This window comes from Chiloscyllium plagiosum, unplaced genomic scaffold (assembly GCF_037043375.1).
Source record: "Chiloscyllium plagiosum isolate Xiang-an unplaced genomic scaffold, Cpla_swu_hap1 HiC_scaffold_50, whole genome shotgun sequence".
Lineage (NCBI taxonomy): Eukaryota > Metazoa > Chordata > Chondrichthyes > Orectolobiformes > Hemiscylliidae > Chiloscyllium > Chiloscyllium plagiosum.
The window spans coordinates 44,837,493-44,861,960 of record NW_028270188.1 but is presented as its reverse complement, the minus strand read 5'-3'; the positions used below and the strand labels follow the sequence as shown (position 1 = coordinate 44,861,960).

Below are 24,468 nucleotides of genomic sequence, written 5' to 3'. Positions count from 1 at the left end.
GCTGTACTAATTGGTTTGCTCTCATGCTCTGCTACCTTCCACACAGAATTGTGGCACCACCCCATTGCTCTCTCACTTAGAATCGCAGTAACCCATGATTACTCTCTTTCCAGCACTGTTTTACTTATTGCACTCTCACAAGATGTTTCTGTGACAGCACCTTACTCCTCTCAAAATTGTTACAGCTCTTGGAGTGCTCTCTTCACAGCTGTTTTGCAACTACTCCTGCCCAGGTCAAAATCAGATTATAGTCCAACAGGGCTATTTAGAAACATTAGCTTTCTCCTCACAGCTTCAGTGCATTATCTGGGCCAGCATTGTTCAAGTTCACCTGACAATAAAGAAAATTCTAGGATTTACTTATGAAAGAACTGAAACCAACATGCCCATTCTAAAAGATGAGGGACTTAACAAACAATCAAGGTATTTTTCAATGTATAATTTCAGTTACATCACACTGTAAACTTTCGTTATAAGTTCTGTGTCTTACAATTGCGTACTCCACAACCAACTGATGAAGGAGCAGCGCTCTGAAAGCTAACATTCACACAACACCAGATTATAGTCCAACAGGTTTAATTGGAAGCACTAGCTTTCAGAGCGCTGCTCCTTCATCAGTTGGTTGTGGAGTACGCAATTGTAAGACACAGAACTTATAACGAAAGTTTACAGTGTGATGTAACTGAAATTATACATTGAAAAATACCTTGATTGTTTGTTAAGTCTCTCATCTGTTAGAATGACCATGTTAGTTTCACTTCTTTCATATGTAATAGAGTCATAGAGATGTACAGCATGGAAATAGACCCTTCGGTCCAACCCGTCCATGCCGACCAGGTATCCCAACCCAATCTAGTCCCACCTGCCAGCACCCAGCCCATATCCCCCCAAACACTTCCTATCCATATACCCATCCATATGCCTCTTCAATGTTGCAGTTGTACCAGCCTCCACCACATCCTCTGGCAGCTCATTCTATACACGTACCACCTTCTGCGTGAAAAAGTTGCCCCTTAGGTCTCTTTTATATCTTTCCCCTCTCACCCTAAACCTACGCCCTCCAGTTCTGGACTCCCCAACCCCAGGGGAAAGATCTTGTCTATTTACCCTATCCATGCCCCTCATAATTTTGTAAACCTCTATAAGGTCACCCCTCAGTCTCCGACCCTCCAGGGAAAACAGCCACAGCCTGTTCAGCCTCTCCCTCTAGCTCAGATCCTCCAACCCTGGCAACATCCTTGTAAATCTTTTCTGAACCCTTTCAAGTTTCACAACATCTTTCCAATAGGAAGGAGACCAGAATTGTAAATCACAAAACTTTTTTTTAAAAGTTACATTCTCAGGTTAACTGTAACAATTGGTGTCAGTCCAGACAATGTGTTGAAGGTGTTAGCCCCCTGTGTGCTGTGGTCTGTGCCATAATGTTTAGATTGATTCTAATCTAAACAAAATAAGTTAACAGAGATTCATGCAGTTTTTGAGCAAAGTATGATGTAACTCTGCAAGTTCAAATTCACCCCACAAACATATAAGTGTATGTGTGCATGTGTGTGTGTCTGTACACCTCAGTCCAGCACCAGCATCTCCAAATCAGCTCTGCCCAGGATTACAGAGAGTCATGAACACAGCCCTTCTCACCTGCTGGGTACAGCAGGTGAGAAGGAAAGCAAATGTAATTTTAGCATTTATTGCCAAAGGAACAGTGTATAAATGAAAAGGCATTTTAGAGACTTAGAGTATTGCACACAATTTTGGTCCCTTACTTGATGACGGATGTACTGAAAGCAGTTCAGAGGAGATTCAGAGAGTCATAGAGATGTACAGCATGGAAACAGACCCTTCGGCCCAACTCATCCATGCTGACCAGATTTTCTAACCTGAACTAGTCCCGTTTGCCTACATTCAGCCCTCTAAACCTTTCCTATCCACGTATGTGTCCAAATGTCTTTTAAATGTTATAATTGTACCAGCATCTACCATTTCCTCTCGCAGCTCGTTCCATGTACACACCACCCTCTGCATGAAAAAGTTGCCCCTTAGGTCCCTTTTAAATTTTTCCCTTCTCACCTAAAACCCTATGCCCTCTACTTTTGGACTCTCCTATCCTGGGGAAAAGACCTTGGCCATTCATTTTGTCATGATTTTATAAACTTCTATAAGGTCACCCCTCAGCCTGCTACGCCCCAGCCTTTCCTTACAATACAAACCCTCCAGTCTTGGTTCCATCCTTGTAAATGTTTTTTTGCATCCGTTCCAGTTTAGGGACATCCTTCCCATAGCAGGCTGACCCAGAATTGTGTGCAGTACTCCAAATGTAGTCTTACCAATGTACTGTACAGCTGTAATGTGACACCCCAATTCCTGTAATTAATGCTGAAGGCAGGTGAGTGCTGTCTACCTGTGATGCCACCTTCAGTGGGTTATGTGCATGCACTCCTAAGTTTGTCTGTTTGAAAATATTCCCTAAGCCCCTACCATTAAGTGTGTAAGTCCCGCCCTGGTTTGTCTTACCAAAATGCAACATCTTGCATTTATGGAAATTAAACTTCATCTGCCACTCCTCGGCCCATTGGCCCAGTTGATCAAGATTCCTTTCTACCCCGCGATAATGTTCTTCACTGCCTGCTATGCCACCAAATTTGTTGTCATCTACAAACTGACTAACCATTCCTCTTATGCATTCTCATCCAAATTGTTTATGTAAACGACAAACTACAGTGGACCTAGCACCGATCCAGGCATCAAGCCTGAACAACAACCCTCTACCCACCACCCTCTGTCTCCTACCATCCACCCACTTTTGTATTCAGTTAGCTGGCTCTCCCATGTGGCCTAACCTTACTAACCAGTCTACCTTGTGGAACCTTGTCGAAGGCCTGGCTAAAATCCGTGTCGTCGAAAAGTATGGCGCTGGAAAAGCACGCGGGTCAGGCAGCCTCGAAGGAGCAGGGGAGTCAATGTTTCGGATGTAAGCCCTTCATTAGGAATGTTCATCAGGAATCCTAAAGTCCACGCAGAGCATGTCTACTGCTATGACTTCATTGGTCATTTCTTCGAAAAGTTCCATCAAGTTTGTGATACACGGCTTCCCACGCACAAAGCTGTGTTAGCTATTCCTAATCAGTCCTTACCTTTCCAAATGCACGTAGCATCTCTCTCAGAATCCCCTCCAACTCCCTGGCCTTTCCTTGCAATCTTTTTAAATAATAGCACAACATTAGAGTCATAGAGATGTACAGCACAATTGTCCAACCCGCCCATGCTGACCAGATATCCTAACTTCATCTAGTCCCACTTTCCAGCACTTGGCCCATATCCCTCTAAACCCTTCCTATTTATATACCCATCCAAATGCCTTTTAAATGTTGTAATTGTACCAGCCTCTACCACTTCCTCTGGCAGCTCATACCATACCTGTACCACCCCTGCGTGAAAAAGTTGCCCCTTAGATCCCTTTTAAATTTTTCCCCTCTCACCCTAAACCTATGCCCCTCTAGTAGTTACTCTCCAAGTCTTCCAGCACTAGTATTTCCAAATAAACCGGTTGGACATGTAACCTGGTGTTGTTTTGATTTTAACTTTGTCCACTCCAGTCCAGCACCGGCACCTCCATATCAACCCGATTCCTCTTACAACTATCTGTGACCTCCCGAGATATTTGTTGCTCAATTTCCCGCTGACTATTGGGGGCCTAATGTACAATCCCATCAAAGTGATCACCCTCTTTTATTTTTGCAATTCCAGCCACAGAGCTTCACTGGATGATCCCTCAATCCTCTCCAAGTATTGTCGCATTGTTATCCTTCATCAAAAAAAGGCATTTTCCCTCCTCTCTTGCCTCTCCTTCTATCCTTCCATGTGCATCTCTACCCTGGAACATTGAGCTGCCAGTCCTCTCCCTCCCTCAGCAAGGCAGTGTGTTCTATGCCCCTACTATTCTCTGAGTAAAGAAGCTACCTCTGACATCTGTCCTATATCTATCACCCTTCAATTTAAAGCTATGTGACCTCGTGCCAGCAGAAGGAAAAGGCTTTCACTGTCCACCCTATCTAACCCTCTGATTATATTATACGCAGTCACCCCTCAACCTTCTTCTCTTTAACGAAAACAGCCTCAAGTCCCTCAGCCTTTTCTTCGAAGACCTTCCCTCCATACCAGGCTACACCTTATAAATCTCCTCTGCACCCTTTCCAAAGCTTCCACATCCTTCCTATAATGCAGTGACCAGAACTGTATGCAATACAGCCGCACCAGAGTTTAAGGGTGAAACTTTTAGAGTTGAGACTAGAGGCAATTTCTTTCCTCAGAGAGTGGTGAAATTCAACAGATAGGGTTGAGACCAAAACATTGTGTGTTTTCAAAAAGAAAGTAGATATAGATCTTGTGATTAAAAGATTGAGGAACGTGGGGCAAGGTCGGATTGGGGTATTGATGATCAGCCATAAAGATGGCAGAGCAGGGTCCAAGTGTACAGTGGGCTAGACTTATGCCTATTTGCTACATTCCTTTGTTGAGTTACAGTTAGTTGAAAGGTTATGGAGCGCAGGTTGGAAAGTGAACACGAGGCCAAGATGAAATCAGTTACAACCAAGGAGCAGTGCTCCGAAAGCTGCTGCTTCCAAATAAAGCTGCTGGACTATAAATTTTAAATTCCCTACAGTATGGAAACAGGCCCTCCGGCCCAATGAGTCCACACTGACCCTCCGCAGAGTAACCCTCCCAGACCCATTTCCCTCTGACGAATGCACCTAACACTGTGGGCAATTTAGAATGGCCAATTTGCCTGACCTGCACATCGCACCCAGACACAGGGAGAATGTGCAGACACCACGCCAGGCCGGAATCGAAGCTGGGTCGCTGGCGCTGTGAGGCAGCAGTGCTAACCACTGAATCACCCCAAAATAGCCCTGCACCCCAAAGAATGCAGCTTAAAACCCAACTCTGGTGGGACTCGAACCCACAACCTTTGAATACCTTCAACAGTCTCAGACTAGAAGTCCAACACGCTATCCATTGTGCCACAGAGCTTGGTACATCACAGTCCAACATTGGCACCTTCAAGAGGTGAAATTGTATCGAATGACAAAAGAGACTGGCGGGACTGCTCCTCATTCCATTATATTCTCTCTTCAAGAATATTTACAACACCTTATCACTCTCTCAGCAGACTTATTTAACTCTCTCTCTCTCTCAGAATTGTCACTCAAACTTGCTAGTGTCTCTCGGAATCGTTCCAGTTTAAGAAGGAGAGTTCCACAAGTCAGCACTGCCCCTTTTTCACCACCTCCCCGACCTCCCCCACCCCAGCCATCCTGCCAGAGTTAAAGAAAACAACTCTCAAAAGTCACATCTTCCCTCGCAGGGGTGCATGGAGCCCAGAAACAATCCAGGCCGTGACGTTTTGCGTTGTTTACAAATGGCAGTATCAGTGTGCCATTGAGAGCATTCTGTCTGGATGTATCACTACCTGGTATGGCAACTGTACCATTCAAGGTCGGAGACGGTTACAGAGAGTGGTGAACTCGGCCCGGACAATCACAGAGGCCTACCTCCCATCTATAGCATCCATCCACCAGGCCCCGCTGTCAAGGGAAGGCCGCCAGCATTCTCAAAGATCCACCCCCACCCTGACAATGGTTTTCTACAACCTCTACCATCGGGGAGAGGATACAGAAGCCTGAACACACGCACCAGCCGGTTTCTACCCTCCTGTTGTTAGAATACTGAATGGACTCACAAACTCTGAACATTGGCCTGTCCCTGTGTTTTTGTTTTTGTCGCTGTTTACCCATCATGTACTTCTCTATGCTACTTAACCATGTGATCTGCCTGTATTGTTCGCAAAACAAAGCTTTACATTTTCTTTTCTTTCTCTTTTTTTTGAACTTTACCCCCACACTACCACATGTGGTAGGGCTTATATTTTCCCCAGCACCCATGTTGTAATCACAGCGTGTGTGTATACAGAGAGACTGATCACAGTGTGTGTGTATACAGAGAGACTGATCACAGTGTGTGTGTATACAGAGGGACTGATCACAGTATGTGTGTATACAGAGGGACTGATCACAGTGTGTGTGTATACAGAGGGACTGATCACAGTATGTGTGTATACAGAGGGACTGATCACAGTGTGTGTGTATACAGAGGGACTGATCACAGTGTGTGTGTATACAGAGGGCTGATCACAGTGTGTGTATACAGAGGGTTGACACAGTGTGTGTGTATACAGAGGGCTGATCACAGTGTGTGTATACAGAGGGCTGACACAGTGTGTGTGTATACAGAGGGACTGATCACAGAGTGTGTATACAGAGGGCTGACACAGTGTGTGTGTATACAGAGGGACTGATCACAGTGTGTGTATACAGAGGGACATGATCACAGTGTGTGTATACAGAGGGACTGATCACAGTGTGTGTATACAGAGGGACTGATCACAGTGTGTGTGTATACAGAGGGACTGATCACAGTGTGTGTATACAGAGGGACATGATCACAGTGTGTGTGGATACAGAGGGACTGATCACAGTGTGTGTATACAGAGGGACATGATCACAGTGTGTGTATACAGAGGGACATGATCACAGTGTGTACACAGAGGGACTGATCACAGTGTGTGTATACAGAGGGACATGAGCATACACACACTCTGTTATCTCACTTTTTAGATTGGAATCAATCTAAACATCAGGTCATAGACAGAGAACACAGGGGGCTAACACCTTCAACATATTGTCTATCTATCACCATTGTTAACAGCTAACCCGAGAATGCAACTTTAAAGAAAAGGTTTTGTGATTTACACATGAAAGAAGTGAAACTATCACTGTATTCTAACAGATGAAAGACTTAACAGACAACCAATTTTTCAATGTATAATTTCAGTTACATCACACTGCAAATTTTTGCTATAAATTCTGTTACGATCGAGCCCTCCACTACCATCTGATGAAGGAGCATCGCTCCGAAAGCTAGTGCTTCCAATTAAACCTGTTGGACTATAACCTGGTGTTATGTGAGTTTTAGCATCATCATAGGAAGCATATATCGCAGGGGCGACGCAAGAGGCTCTGTGGCGCAATGGATAGCGCGTTGGACTTCTAGTCTGAGGCTGTTGAAGGCATTCAAAGGTTGTGGGTTCGAGTCCCACCAGAGTCGGGTTTTAAGCTGCATTCTTGGGGGTGCGGGGCTATTTTTCCTGCAGCCCCAGGGACAGGTGAGTCAAGGTCCGCTGGACCCGAGGCTGAACGACCTGTGATACGTCCTGCCTGCAGTGAGTCTCGGGCAGGTGAGGGGCATGTGAAGCGAGATTGACTCGCCCAAAGCCTTGCTCTGATGGGGTCTGTTTGCACCGCACTGTCCGGGGTCTGGAGGAGGTGGGGGGAAGGGAGGGAGGCATGTTCGCTTTGTTGTGTTGGCTGTTTTTGTGTGTTTTGTTTTTCTCGAAAGATGCATTTGGAAAAACGGCTAGTTCTGCGTTTGTCTGCAAGGCAAGGGAAAGCCAACAGGCGCTTCCAGCTTCAGAGTATTTGTTTGGGAAATAACCCTGCAATTTCACGCACACCCCCCCAAACACACACACACACACAACCCCCCAAACACACACAGACACACACAAAATCCCCCAAACACACACAGACACACACACAAAACCCCCCAAACACACACAGACACACACACAACCCCCCAAACACACACAGACAAACACACACAGACACAAAACCCCCCAAACACACACACACACACACACACACAACCCCCCAAACACACACACACACACAACCCCCCAAACACACACAGACACACACAACCCCCCAAACACACACACACAAAACCCCCCAAACACACACAGACACACACACAACCCCCCAAACACACACACACAAAACCCCCCAAACACACACAGACACACACACAACCCCCCAAACACACACAGACAAACACACACACACACAAAACCCCCCAAACACACACACAACCCCCCAAACACACACACACAAAACCCCCCAAACACACACAGACACACACACACAACCCCCCAAACACACAAACACAAAACCCCCCAAACACACACAGACACACACACAACCCCCCAAACACACAAACACAAAACCCCCCAAACACACACAGACACACACACAACCCCCCAAACACACACACACAAAACCCCCCAAACACACACAGACACACACACAAAACCCCCCAAACACACACAGACACACACACAACCCCCCAAACACACACAGACAAACACACACACACACACACAACCCCCCAAACACACACACACACACACAACCCCCCAAACACACACAGACACACACAACCCCCCAAACACACACAAAAACAAAACCCCCCAAACACACACAGACACACACGCAACCCCCCCAAACACACACACACAAAACCCCCCAAACACACACAGACACACACACAACCCCCCCAAACACACACACACAAAACCCCCCAAACACACACACAACCCCCCAAACACACACACAAACACAAAACCCCCCAAACACACACAGACACACACACAACCCCCCCAAACACACACACACAAAACCCCCCAAACACACACACAACCCCCCAAACACACACACACACACAAAACCCCCCAAACACACACAGACACACACACACACAACCCCCCAAACACACACAAACCCCCCAAACACACACACACACACAAACCCCCCCAAACACACACACACACAACCCCCCAAACACACACACACACACAAACCCCCCAAACACACACAGACACACACACACACAAACCCCCCCAAACACACACACAACCCCCCAAACACACACACACACACACAAAACCCCCCAAACACACACAGACACACACACACACAAACCCCCCCAAACACACACACAACCCCCCAAACACACACACACACACAACCCCCCAAACACACACACACACAAAACCCTCCAAACACACACAGACACACACACACAACCCCCCAAACACACAGAGACACACACAACCCCCCAAACACACAGAGACACACACAACCCCCCAAACACACACACACACAAAACCCCCCAAACACACACAGACACACACACACAACCCCCCAAACACACAGAGACACACACAACCCCCCAAACACACACACACACAAAACCCTCCAAACACACACAGACACACACAAAACCCCCCAAACACACACAGACACACACACACAACCCCCCAAACACACAGAGACACACACAAAACCCCCCAAACACACACAGACACACACACACAACCCCCCCAAACACACAGAGACACACACAAACCCCCCCCAAACACACACACACACAACCCCCCCAGACACACACACACACAACCCCCCCCAAACACACACACACACTAACCCCCCCAAACACACACACAACCCCCCAAACACACAGAGACACACACAAACCCCCCCAAACACACACACGGAATCATTATTAAACCAAAACAGCTATCCCCCTGTGCTCTGACGTGGCACTTTCTTTGTCGGCTGAAACCAAACGCACAGGAAGACATTTTGCATCCACTGCGATGTGTGGTCGCGAAAAACGGCCCTTTGGCCCATCCTGTTCACTCCGCACACGAGCGAGAGCCGGGCAGATGAAAACGGGACGGCTCGTACGGAGACCGAACCCGCGACCGCGGTGTTACTAGCACCACGCTCTAACCAACTGAACTAACCGGCCAAGACAGGCCAAGAACATCCATTAGAGTCCCCATCATGCAGCATTGCCGGTGTGATGGTTCCTGTTCAAATTCACTCAAAAATGTGTTGCTAAAAAAGCGCAGCAGGTCAGGCAGCATCACAGGGGCAGGACAATCGGCGTTTCCCTTTGCTCAAATTCCCTGCCATTCTCCACTGTGCTGGGACACTTCCATCAAACATCTGTGTGCACAGGGGCTGGTCACAGTGTGTACACAGAGGGACTGATCACAGTGTGTGTACAGAGGGACTGATCACAGTGTGTGTACACAGAGGGGCTGATCACAGTGTGTGTGTGTATACAGAGGGACTGATCACAGTGTGTGTGTACAGAGGGGCTGATCACAGTGTGTGTACACAGAGGGGCTGATCACAGTGTGTGTGTGTACACAGAGGGACTGATCACAGTGTGTGTGTGTACAGAGGGGCTGATCACAGTGTGTGTACACAGAGGGGCTGATCACAGTGTGTGTGTGTACAGAGGGACTGATCACAGTGTGTGTACACAGAGGGGCTGATCACAGTGTGTGTGTATACAGAGGGACTGATCACAGTGTGTGTACAGAGGGACTGATCACAGTGTGTGTACACAGAGGGGCTGATCACGGTGTGTGAATACAGAGGGACTGATCACAGTATGTGTACACAGAGGGACTGATCACAGTGTGTCTATACAGAGGGGCTGATCACAGTGTGTGTACACAGAGAGACTGATCACAGTGTGTGAGTATACAGGGAGACTGATCACAGTGTGTGTATACGGAGGTGCTGATCACAGTGTGTGTACACAGAGGGACTGATCACAGTGTGTGTATACAGAGAGACTGATCACAGTGTGTGTATACAGAGAGGCTGATCACAGTGTGTGTGTATACAGAGGGGCTGATCACAGTGTGTGTATACAGAGAGACTGATCACAGTGCGTGTACACAGAGGGACTGATCACAGTGTGTGTACACAGAGGGGCTGATCACAGTGTGTGTGTGTATACAGAGGGACTGATCACAGTGTGTGTACACAGAGGGAGTGATCACAGTGTGTGTGTGTGTACAGAGGGACTGATCACAGTGTGTGTACACAGAGGGACTGATCACTGTGTGTGTACACAGAGGGGCTGATCACAGTGTGTGTATACAGAGAGACTGATCACAGTGTGTGTACACAGAGGGACTGATCACAGTGTGTGTGTGTATACAGAGGGACTGATCACAGTGTGTGTACACAGAGGGACTGATCACAGTGTGTGTACACAGAGGGGCTGATCACAGTGTGTGTGTATACAGAGGGACTGATCACAGTGTGTGTACACAGAGGGACTGATCACAGTGTGTGTACACAGAGGGGCTGATCACAGTGTGTGTATACAGAGGGGCTGATCACAGTGTGTGTATACAGAGGGACTGATCACAGTGTGTGTATACAGAGGGACTGATCACAGTGTGTGTACACAGAGGGACTGATCACAGTGTGTGTGTACACAGAGGGACTGAACACTGTGTGTGTGTATACAGATGGGCTGATCACAGTGTGTGTATACAGAGGGACCGATCACAGTGTGTGTGTACAGAGAGGGACTGATCACAGTGTGTGTGTACACAGAGGGACTGATCACAGTGTGTGTGTATACAGAGGGGCTGATCACAGTGTGTGTATACAGAGGGACTGATCACAGTGTGTGTGTATACAGAGGGACTGATCACAGTGTGTGTGTATACAGAGGGGCTGATCACAGTGTGTGTATACAGAGGGAACGATCACAGTGTGTGTACACAGAGGGACTGATCACAGTGTGTGAGGAGACAGAGAGACTGATCACAGTGTGTGTATACAGAGGGGCTGATCAGCAGTGTGTGTACACAGAGGGACTGATCACAGTGTGTGTGTATACAGAGGGACTGATTACAGTGTGTGTATACAGAGGGGCTGATCACAGTGTGTGTATACAGAGGGGCTGATCACAGTGTGCGTGTATACAGAGGGACTGATCACAGTGTGCGTGTGTATACAGAGGGGCTGATCACAGTGTGTGTGTATATACAGAGGGACTGATCACAGTGTGTGTGTATACAGAGGGGCTGATCACAGTGTGTGTGTATATACAGAGGGACTGATCACAGTGTGTGTGTATACAGAGGGACTGATCACAGTGTGTGTGTATACAGAGGGACTGATCACAGTGTGTGTGTATACAGAGGGGCTGATCACAGTGTGTGTATACAGAGGGACTGATCACAGTGTGTGTATATACAGAGGGACTGATCACAGTGTGTGTGTATACAGAGGGGCTGATCACAGTGTGTGTATACAGAGGGAACGATCACAGTGTGTGTACACAGAGGGACTGATCACAGTGTGTGAGGAGACAGAGAGACTGATCACAGTGTGTGTATACAGAGGGGCTGATCAGCAGTGTGTGTGTGTATACAGAGGGACTGATCACAGTGTGTGTGTATACAGAGGGACTGATTACAGTGTGTGTATACAGAGGGGCTGATCACAGTGTGTGTATACAGAGGGGCTGATCACAGTGTGCGTGTATACAGAGGGACTGATCACAGTGTGTGTGTGTATACAGAGTGACTGATCACAGTGTGTGTATACAGAGGACTGATCACAGTGTGTGTGTACAGAGGGACTGATCACAGTGTGTGTGTACAGAGGGACTGATCACAGTGTGTGTGTATACAGAGGGACTGATCACAGTGTGTGTGTACACAGAGGGACTGATCACAGTGTGAGTGTATACAGAGGGACTGATCACAGTGTGTGTATACAGAGGGACCGATCACAGTGTGTGTGTACACAGAGGGACTGATCACAGTGTGTGTCTATACAGAGGGGCTGATCACAGTGTGTGTGTACAGAGGGACCGATCACAGTGTGTGTGTACACAGAGGGACTGATCACAGTGTGTGTGTATACAGAGGGACCGATCACAGTGTGTGTGTACACAGAGGGGCTGATCACAGTGTGTGTATACAGAGGGACTGATCACAGTGTGTGTGTACACAGAGGGACTGATCACAGTGTGTGTGTAGACAGAGGGGCTGATCACAGTGTGTGTATACAGAGGGACTGATCACAGTGTGTGTGTATACAGAGGGACTGATCACAGTGTGTGTGTATACAGAGGGGCTGATCACAGTGTGTGTATACAGAGGGATCGATCACAGTGTGTGTGTACACAGAGGGACTGATCACGGTGTGTGAATACAGAGGGACTGATCACAGTATGTGTACACAGAGGGACTGATCACAGTGTGTCTATACAGAGGGGCTGATCACAGTGTGTGTACACAGAGAGACTGATCACAGTGTGTGAGTATACAGGGAGACTGATCACAGTGTGTGTATACGGAGGTGCTGATCACAGTGTGTGTACACAGAGGGACTGATCACAGTGTGTGTGTATACAGAGAGACTGATCACAGTGTGTGTATACAGAGGGACTGATCACAGTGTGTGTACACAGAGGGACTGATCACAGTGTGTGTATATAGAGGGACTGATCACAGTGTGTGTATAGAGGGAGTAATCACAGTGTGTGTGTATACAGAGGGGCTGATCACAGTGTGTGTATACAGAGGGGCTGATCACAGTGTGTGTATACAGAGGGGCTGTTCACAGTGTGTGTGTACACAGAGGGACTGATCACAGTGTGTGTGTACACAGAGGGACTGATCACTGTGTGTGTGTATACAGAGGGGCTGATCACAGTGTGTGTATACAGAGGGACCGATCACAGTGTGTGTGTACACAGAGGGACTGATCACAGTGTGTGTGGATAGAGAGGGACCGAACAAAGTGTGTGTGTACACAGAGGGACTGATCACAGTGTGTGTGTATACAGAGGGACTGATCACAGTGTGTGTATACAGAGGGACTGATCACAGTGTGTGTGTATACATAGGGACTGATCACAGTGTGTGTGTATACAGAGGGGCTGATCACAGTGTGTGTATACAGAGGGAACGATCACAGTGTGTGTACACAGAGGGACTGATCACAGTGTGTGAGGAGACAGAGAGACTGATCACAGTGTGTGTATACAGAGGGGCTGATCAGCAGTGTGTGTACACAGAGGGACTGATCACAGTGTGTGTGTATACAGAGGGACTGATTACAGTGTGTGTATACAGAGGGGCTGATCACAGTGTGTGTATACAGAGGGGCTGATCACAGTGTGTGCATACAGAGGGACTGATCACATGTGTGTGTGTATACAGAGACACTGATCTCAGTGTGTGTACACAGAGGGACTGATCACAGTGTGTCTGTATACAGAGAGACTGATCACAGTGTGTGTACACAGAGGGACTGATCACAGTGTGTGTATACAGAGGGGCTGATCACAGTGTATATACACAGAGGGACTGATCACAGTGTGTGTGTATACAGAGAGACTGATCACAGTGCGTGTACACAGAGGGACTGATCACAGTGTGTGTGTACACAGAAGGACTGATCACAGTGTGTCTATACAGAGGGGCTGATCACAGTGTGTGTACACAGAGGGATTGATCACAGTGTGTGAGTATACAGGGAGACTGATCACAGTGTGTGTATACAGAGGGGCTTATCACAGTGTGTGTACACAGAGGGACTGATCACAGTGTGTGTGTATACAGAGAGACTGATCACAGTGTGTGTATACAGAGAGGCTGATCACAGTGTGTGTGTATACAGAGAGGCTGATCACAGTGTGTGTATACAGAGGGGCTGATCACAGTGTGTGTACACAGAGGGACTGATCACAGTGTGTGTGTATACAGAGGGACTGATCACAGTGTGTGTATATAGAGGGACTGATCACAGTGTGTGTGTATACAGAGAGACTGATCACAGTGTGTGTACACAGAGGGACTGATCACAGTGTGTCTGTTTCCACAGAGACTGATCACAGTGTGTGTATACAGAGGGACTGATCACAGTGTGTGTGTACAGAGGGACTGATCACAGTGTGTGTGTATACAGAGGGGCTGATCACAGTGTGTGTATACAGAGGGGCTGATCACAGTGTGTGTATACAGAGGGGCTGTTCACAGTGTGTGTACACAGAGGGACTGATCACAGTGTGTGTGGATAGAGAGGGACCGATCACAGTGTGTGTGTGTACACAGAGGGACTGATCACAGTGTGTGTGTATACAGAGGGACTGATCACAGTGTGTGTGTATACAGAGGGACTGATCACAGTGTGTGTGTACACAGAGGGACTGATCACAGTGTGTGTGTATACAGAGGGGCTGATCACAGTGTGTGTATACAGAGGGACTGATCACAGTGTGTGTGTATACAGAGGGAACGATCACAGTGCGTGTACACAGAGGGACTGATCACAGTGTGTGAGGAGACAGAGAGACTGATCACATTGTGTGTATACAGAGGGGCTGATCACCAGTGTGTGTACACAGAGGGACTGATCACAGTGTGTGTATACAGAGGGGCTGATCACAGTGTGTGTACACAGAGGGGCTGATCACAGTGTGTGCACACAGAGGGACTGATCACAGTGTGTCTGTATACAGAGAGACTGATCACAGTGTGTGTACACAGAGGGACTGATCACAGTGTGTCTGTATACAGAGAGACTGATCACAGTGTGTGTACACAGAGGGACTGATCACAGTGTGTGTATACAGAGGGGCTGATCACAGTGTGTATACACAGAGGGACTGATCACAGTGTGTGTGTGTGTGTGTACAGAGAGACTGATCACAGTGCGTGTACACAGAGGGACTGATCACAGTGTGTGTGTACACAGAGGGACTGATCACAGTGTGTGTATACAGAGGGACTGATCACAGTGTGTGTGTATACAGAGGGACTGATTACAGTGTGTACACAGAGGGACTGATCACAGTGTGTGTATACAGAGGGACTGATCACAGTGTGTGTGTACACAGAGGGACTGATCACAGTGTGTACACAGAGGGACTGATCACAGTGTGTGTGTATACAGAGGGACTGATCAAAGTGTGTGTATACAGAGGGATTGATCACAGTGTTTGTGTATACAGAGAGACTGATCACAGTGTGTGTACACAGAGGGACTCATCACAGTGTGTGTGTATACAGAGGGACTGATTACAGTGTGTACACAGAGGGACTGATCACAGTGTGTGTATACAGAGGGACTGATCACAGTGTGTGTGTATACAGAGCGACTGATCACAGTGTGTGTGTATACAGAGGGGCTGATCACAGTGTGTGTGTATACAGAGGGACTGATCACTGTGTGTATACAGAGGGACTGATCACAGTGTGTGTGTACATAGAGGGACTGATCACAGTGTGTACACAGAGGGACTGATCACAGTGTGTGTGTATACAGAGGGACTGATCAAAGTGTGTGTATACAGAGGGATTGATCACAGTGTTTGTGTATACAGCGAGACTGATCACAGTGTGTGTACACAGAGGGACTGATCACAGTGTGTGTGTATACAGAGGGACTGATTACAGTGTGTACACAGAGGGACTGATCACAGTGTGTGTATACAGAGGGACTGATCACAGTGTGTGTGTATACAGAGCGACTGATCACAGTGTGTGTGTATACAGAGAGACTGATCACAGTGTGTGTACAGAGGGACTGATCACAGTGTGTGTGTATACAGAGAGACTGATCACAGTGTGTGTACAGAGGGACAAGATCACAGTGTGTGTATATAGAGGGACTGATCACAGTGTGTGTATACAGAGGGACTGATCACAGTGTGTGTGTACAGAGGGACTGATCACAGTGTGTGTATACAGAGGGGCTGATCACAGTGTGTGTATACAGAGGGGCTGATCACAGTGTGTGTGTACACAGCGGGACTGATCACAGTGTGTGTATATACAGAGGGACTGATCACAGTGTGTGTATACAGAGGGACTGATCACAGTTTGTGTGTACAGAGGGATTGATCACAGTGTGTGTATACAGAGGGACTGATCACAGTGTGTGTGTACAGAGGGACTGATCACAGTGTGTGTATACAGAGGGGCTGATCACAGTGTGTGTATACAGAGGGGCTGATCACAGTGTGTGTGTACACAGCGGGACTGATCACAGTGTGTGTATATACAGAGGGACTGATCACAGTGTGTGTATACAGAGGGACTGATCACAGTTTGTGTGTACAGAGGGATTGATCACAGTGTGTGTATACAGAGGGACTGATCACAGTGTGTGTGTACAGAGGGACTGATCACAGTGTGTGTGTGTATACAGAGGGACTGATCACAGTGTGTGTGTGTACAGAGGGACTGATCACAGTGTGTGTGTGTATACAGAGGGACTGATCACAGTGTGTGTGTACGGAGGGACTGATCACAGTGTGTGTATACAGAGGGACTGATCACAGTGTGTGTGTATACAGAGGGACTGATCACAGTTTGTGTATACAGAGGGACTGATCACAGTGTGTGTGTACAGAGGGACTGATCACAGTGTGTGTGTATACAGAGGAACTGATCACAGTGTGTGTGTATACAGAGGGACTGCTCACAGTGTGTGTATACAGAGGGACTGATCACAGTGTGTGTGTACACAGAGGGACTGATCACAGTGTGTGTGTATACAGAGGGGCTGATCACAGTGTGTGTGTGTATACAGAGGGACTACTCACAGTGTGTGTATATACTGAGGGACTGATCACAGTGTGTGTGTATACAGAGGGACTGATCACAGTGTGTGTATACAGAGGGGCTGATCACAGTGTGTGTGTACACAGAGGGACTGATCACAGTGTGTGTGTATACAGAGGGACCGATCACAGAGTGTGTTTGTATACAGAGGGGCTGATCACAGTGTGTGTATACAGAGAGACTGAACACAGTGTGTGTACACAGAGGGACTGATCACAGTATGTGTGTATACAGAGAGACTGATCACAGTGTGTGTATATAGAGGGACTGATCACAGTGTGTGTATACAGAGGGACTGATCACAGTGTGTGTGTACAGAGGGACTGATCACAGTGTGTGTGTACACAGCGGGACTGATCACAGTGTGTGTATATACAGAGGGACTGATCACAGTGTGTGTATACAGAGGGACTGATCACAGTGTGTGTGTACAGAGGGACAGATTACAGTGTGTGGATACAGAGGGACTGATCACAGTGTGTGTGTACAGAGGGACTTATCACAGTGTGTGTGTGTATACAGAGGGACTGATCACAGTGTGTGTGTGTACAGAGCGACTGATCACAGTGTGTGTGTATACAGAGGGACTGATCACAGTGTGTGTGTACGGAGGGACTGATCACAGTGTGTGTGTACAGAGGGACTGATCACAGTGTGTGTGTATACAGAGGGACTGATCACAGTGTGTGTGTAGACAGAGGGACTGATCACAGTGTGTGTATACAGAGGGACTGATCACAGTGTGTGTGTATTCAGAGGGACTGATCACAGTGTGTGTATACAGAGGGACTGATCACAGTGTGTGTGTACAGAGGAACTGATCACAGTGTGTGTGTATACAGAGGGGCTGATCACAGTGTGTGTGTACAGAGGGACTGATCACAGTGTGTGTGTATACAGAGGGACTGATCACAGTGCGTGTGTACAGAGTGACTGATCACAGTGTGTGTGTATACAGAAGGTCTGATCACAGTGTGTGTATTCAGAGGGACTGATCACAGTGTGTGTGTACAGAGGGACTGATCACAGTGTGTGTGTATACAGAGCGACTGATCACAGTGTTTGTGTATACAGAGAGACTGATCACAGTGTGTGTGTATACAGAGGGACTGATCACAGTGTGTGTGTACACAGAGGGACTGATCACAGTGTGTGTATACAGAGGGACTGATCACATTGTGTGTGTACACAGAGGGATTGATCACAGTGTGTGTACACAGAGGGACTGATCACAGTGTGTGTGTATACAGAGAGACTGATCACAGTGTGTGTGTACACAGAGGGACTGATTACAGTGTGTACACAGAGGGACTGATCACAGTGTGTGTATACAGAGGGACTGATCACAGTGTGTGTGTATACAGAGCGACTGATCACAGTGTGTGTGTATACAGAGGGACTGATCACAGTGTGTGTGTACACAGAGGGACTGATCACAGTGTGTGTATAAAGAGGGACTGATCACATTGTGTGTGTACACAGAGGGATTGATCACAGTGTGTGTATACAGAGGGACTGATCACAGTGTGGGTCTATACAGAGGGACTGATCACAGTGTGTCTGTATACAGAGAGACTGATCCCAGTGTGTGTATACAGAGGGACATGATCACAGTGTGTGTATACAGAGGGACTGATCACAGTGTGTGTATATAGAGGGACTGATCACAGTGTGTGTGTATACAGTGGGACTGATCACAGTGTGTGTATATACACAGAGGGACTGATCACAGTGTGTCTGTATACAGAGAGACTGATCACAGTGTGTGTACACAGAGGGACTGATCACAGTGTGTGTATACAGAGGGGTGATCACAGAGTGTGTACACAGAGGGACTGATCACAGTGTGGGTCTATACAGAGGGACTGATCACAGTGTGTCTGTATACAGAGAGACTGATCACAGTGTGTGTACACAGAGGGACTGATCACAGTGTGTGTACACAGAGGGACTGATCACAGTGTGTGTGTATACAGAGGGACTGATCACAGTGTGTGTACACAGAGGGACTGATCACAGTGTTAGTGTATACAGAGGGACTGATAACAGTGTGTGTATATAGAGGGACTGATCACAGTGTGTGTGTATACAGTGGGACTGATCACAGTGTGTGTATATACACAGAGGGACTGATCACAGTGTGTGTATACAGAGGGACTGATCCCAGTGTGTGTATACAGAGGGACATGATCACAGTGTGTGTATACAGAGGGACTGATCACAGTGTGTGTATATAGAGGGACTGATCACAGTGTGTGTGTATACAGTGGGACTGATCACAGTGTGTGTATATACACAGAGGGACTGATCACAGTGTGTCTGTATACAGAGAGACTGATCACAGTGTGTGTACACAGAGGGACTGATCACAGTGTGTGTATACAGAGGGGTGATCACAGAGTGTGTACACAGAGGGACTGATCACAGTGTGTGTGTATACAGAGAGACTGATCACAGTGTGTGTACATAGAGGGACTGATCACAGTGTGTGTGTACAGACGGACTGATCACATTGTGTGTGTACACAGAGGGATTGATCACAGTGTGTACAGAGGGACTGATCACAGTGTGTGTGTGTATACAGAGGGACTGATCAAAGTGTGTGTATACAGAGGGATTGATCACAGTGTTTGTGTATACAGAGAGACTGATCACAGTGTGTGTGTATACAGAGGGACTGATCACAGTGTGTGTGTACACAGAGGGACTGATCACAGTGTGTGTATACAGAGGGACTGATCACATTGTGTGTGTACACAGAGGGATTGATCACAGTGTGTGTACACAGAGGGACTGATCACAGTGTGTGTGTATACAGAGAGACTGATCACAGTGTGTGTGTACACAGAGGGACTGATTACAGTGTGTACACAGAGGGACTGATCACAGTGTGTGTATACAGAGGGACTGATCACAGTGTGTGTGTATACAGAGCGACTGATCACAGTGTGTGTGTATACAGAGGGACTGATCACAGTGTGTGTGTACACAGAGGGACTGATCACAGTGTGTGTATAAAGAGGGACTGATCACATTGTGTGTGTACACAGAGGGATTGATCACAGTGTGTGTATACAGAGGGACTGATCACAGTGTGGGTCTATACAGAGGGACTGATCACAGTGTGTCTGTATACAGAGAGACTGATCACAGTGTGTGTACACAGAGGGACTGATCACAGTGTGTGTACACAGAGGGACTGATCACAGTGTGTGTGTATACAGAGGGACTGATCACAGTGTGTGTACACAGAGGGACTGATCACAGTGTTTGTGTATACAGAGGGACTGATCACAGTGTGTGTATATAGAGGGACTGATCACAGTGTGTGTGTATACAGTGGGACTGATCACAGTGTGTGTATATACACAGAGGGACTGATCACAGTGTGTGTATACAGAGGGACTGATCCCAGTGTGTGTATACAGAGGGACATGATCACAGTGTGTGTATACAGAGGGACTGATCACAGTGTGTGTATATAGAGGGACTGATCACAGTGTGTGTGTATACAGTGGGACTGATCACAGTGTGTGTATATACACAGAGGGACTGATCACAGTGTGTGTATACAGAGGGACTGATCCCAGTGTGTGTATACAGAGGGACATGATCACAGTGTGTGTATACAGAGGGACTGATCACAGTGTGTTTTGTGTTTTAAATAGTGCGGTGAGGAAGGCATATGGCGTACTGGCTTTTATTGGTAGAGGAATTGAGTTCCGGAGTCCTGAGGTCATGATGCAGTTGTATAAGACTCTGGTGCGGCCGCATCTGGAATATTGTGTGCAGTTTTGGTCGCCATACTATAGGAAGGATGTGGAGGCACTGGAACGGGTGCAGAGGAGGTTTACCAGGATGTTGCCTGGTATGGAAGGAAGATCGTATGAGGAAAGACTGAGACACTTGGGGCTGTTTTCATTAGAGAAAAGAAGGTTTAGAGGTGACTTGATTGAGGTGTACAAGATGATTAGGGGGTTAGATAGGGTTGACAGTGTGAACCTTTTCCCGCGTATGGAGTCGGGTATTACAAGGGGGCATAGCTTTAAATTAAGGGGGGGTAGATATAGGACTGAAGTTAGGGGTAGGTTCTTCACTCAGCGAGTCGTGAGTTCATGGAATGCCCTGCCAGTAGCAGTGGTGGACTCTCCCTCTTTATGGGCATTTAAGCGGGCATTGGATAGGTATATGGAGGATAGTGGGTTAGTATAGGTTAGGTGGGCTTGGATCGGCGCAACATCGAGGGCCAAAGGGCCTGTACTGTGCTGTATTCTTCTATGTTCTATGTTCTATCACAGTGTGTGTGTATACAGAGGGACTGATCACAGTGTGTATACAGAGGGACTGATCACAGTATGCGTGTACACAGAGGGAGTGATCATAGTGTGTGTATACAGAGGGACTGATCACAGTGTGTATACAGAGGGACTGATCACAGTGTGCGTGTATACAGAGGGACTGATCACAGTGTGTGTATACAGAGGGACTGATCACAGTGTGTGTGTATACAGAGGGACTGATCACAGTGTGTGTATACAGAGGGACTGATCACAGTGTGTGTTTCTACAGAGGGACTGATCAGAGTGTGTGTGTGTACAGAGGGACTGATCACAGTGTGTGTATACAGAGGGACTGATCACAGTGTGTGTACACAGAGGGACTGATCAGAGTGTGTGTGTATACAGAGGGACTGATCACAGTGTGTGTGTACAGAGGGACTGATCACAGTGTGTGTATTTCCACAGAGGGACTGATCACAGTGTGCGTATACAAAGGGACTGATCACAGTGTATGTATACAGAGGGACTGATCACAGTGTGTGTACACAGAGGGACTGATCACAGTGTGTGTGTATACAGAGCGACTGATCACAGTGTGTGTGTATACAGAGGGACTGATCACAGTGTGTGTGTACGGAGGGACTGATCACAGTGTGTGTGTACAGAGGGACTGATCACAGTGTGTGTATGCAGAGGGACTGATCACAGTGTGTATACACAGAGGGACTGATCACAGTGTGCGTGTACACAGAAGGACTGATCACAGTGTGTGTGTACAGAGGGGCTGATCACAGTGTGTGTGTATACAGAGGGGCTGATCACAGTGTGTGTGTACACAGAGGGACTGATCACAGTGTGTGTATACAGAGGGACTGATCACAGTGTGTGTGTATACAGAGGGACTGATCACAGTGTGTGTGTACACAGAGGGAGTGATCACAGTGTGTGTATACAGAGGGACTGATCACAGTGTGTGTATGCAGAGGGACTGTTCACAGTGTGTATACACAGAGGGACTGATCACAGTGTGCGTGTACACAGAAGGACTGATCACAGTGTGTGTGTGTACAGAGGGGCTGATCACAGTGTGTATACTGTCCAGAGAGTCCGATCACAGTGGTCTTGCCCCTCTTGATAAAACCCACAAGATGGAAACATTAACCGTGGGACGTCTTCCAAACGGGCTCGGTGCTCGCCTTCACAGCCTGCCCGCAGCATCCCCGGGGGTTTGGGGGGGGGGGGGGGGGGAGCCGCTGAACATCTGAAATACCAGCTGAGACAGTGTTGCGAGAGGGGCAGACCCCCACAGAACTCTGTGTGAAGGGACGAAAATGGAACTTGTTGGGTGTTTGCTCCCTCTCCGGCCGCTGGACCGCCCTCAGGTGGAAGGCAAGCGGTTGCCCTGGGACCAGGGAACGGGGAGAAACACAAGTTGCGGCGATCGTTTGGGAAACGCCGAGCCCCAAACGAGTGTTCCCAGCGGAAACTGGGGATCGTGGTCCACGTTTCCCGGGCGGCTCAGCTCGGGTTTCCCGGGAAGCCTGGAGTCTGTTCTCAGCAAGAGCTGAAAGGTGGGGAATATTCCGGTAGTAAAACACGGGCTGGCCCGTACGGGGATCGAACCCGCGACCTTGGCGTTATTAGCACCACGCTCTAACCAACTGAGCTAACCGGCCAAGACATGCATCGTTACCTTGTTAAAACCCCTGTATTGTTCAGATCCTGGTAAAACTATTGGGAGAGAGGAGAAGTTGCAGTTTCCAGCCTCACACTGTCAGTTCCTCCCTCTCTGACAACCCAACACTCCTGGTTTACTCCCTCCCTACCCCATGACTTGCTGAGACACTTTCTCTGACAGAAACAACTGCAATTCATTACACTCTTGCCAAGCAATCAAATTTTCTTAAAATATCTTGAGGGCTCTCATCTCCACCTCCCCCCCCCATCCTCAATGGGCCCAATGGCCTTACTTCCTATGTCTTATTGGTGAGGTCCAGCTGACCACCACCCTCTGGGTAATCTTCCTTCAGTCAGATTGAGCCATAGGGAGAGAGGCTGAACAGGCTGGGGCTGTTTTCCCTGGAGCGTCGGAGGCTGAGGGGGTGACCTTATCCAGGTTTATAAAATCATGGATAGGGTAAAGAGGCAAAGTCTTTTCCCTGGGGCCGGGGAGTCCAGAACTCAAGGGGCATAGGTTTAGGGTGAGGGGGAAAGATATAAAAGGGACCTAAGGGGCAACCTTTTCACCCAGAGGGTGGTACGTGATTGGAATGAGCTGCCAGAGGAAGTGGTGGAGGCTGGTACAATTGCAACATTTAAGAGGCATTTGGATGGGTATATGAATAGGAAGAGTTTGGAGGGATATGAGCCAGGTGCTGGCAGGTGGGACTAGATTGGGTTGGGATATCTGGTCAGCATGGATGGGTTGGACCGAAGGGTCTGTTTCCATACTGTACATCTCTATGCCTCCAAATCCCTTCTCACCCTCCTGCTCCTGACCTTAAAACTCTGCCCCCACCCACGCCCAGAGAGATTTATCCCAATCTAACATATCTTAGAGCTTTGCTCATTGATTAATACAGCATGGAAACAAACCCATGGTCCAACCAGTTCATTCCGACCATAATCCCAAATTAATCTAGTCCCGCCTGCCTGCTCCTGATCAATATCCCTCCAAACCTTTCCTATTCATGTACTTATCCAAAGTTGCCCCAACATTGTCTTTTATAAATTGGAACTGCACCCCATAATCCACCACTTCCTCAGGAAGTTGATTCCACACATAAACTCTCTGTGTAAAACAAAATGGCCCCATGTCTGGTGGCACGGTGGCTC

At 47.8% G+C, this 24,468-nt stretch overlaps 3 non-coding genes across 3 annotated transcripts; 1 reads left to right on the top strand and 2 right to left on the bottom strand.

Moving 5' to 3' along the window:
• Nucleotides 1-4,936: 4,936 nt before the first annotated feature.
• On the bottom strand, nucleotides 4,937-5,028 carry trnar-ucu (transfer RNA arginine (anticodon UCU)). Its single transcript is given in 2 exon segments — nucleotides 4,937-4,972; nucleotides 4,992-5,028. It is a non-coding gene; the product is annotated as a tRNA-Arg (tRNA).
• Nucleotides 5,029-7,069: 2,041 nt separating this feature from the next.
• On the top strand, nucleotides 7,070-7,161 carry trnar-ucu (transfer RNA arginine (anticodon UCU)). Its single transcript is given in 2 exon segments — nucleotides 7,070-7,106; nucleotides 7,126-7,161. It is a non-coding gene; the product is annotated as a tRNA-Arg (tRNA).
• A 16,074-nt stretch (nucleotides 7,162-23,235) lies between these two features.
• Nucleotides 23,236-23,309, bottom strand: trnai-aau (transfer RNA isoleucine (anticodon AAU)). Its single transcript has one exon. It is a non-coding gene; the product is annotated as a tRNA-Ile (tRNA).
• Between the last annotated feature and the right edge of the window lie 1,159 nt (nucleotides 23,310-24,468).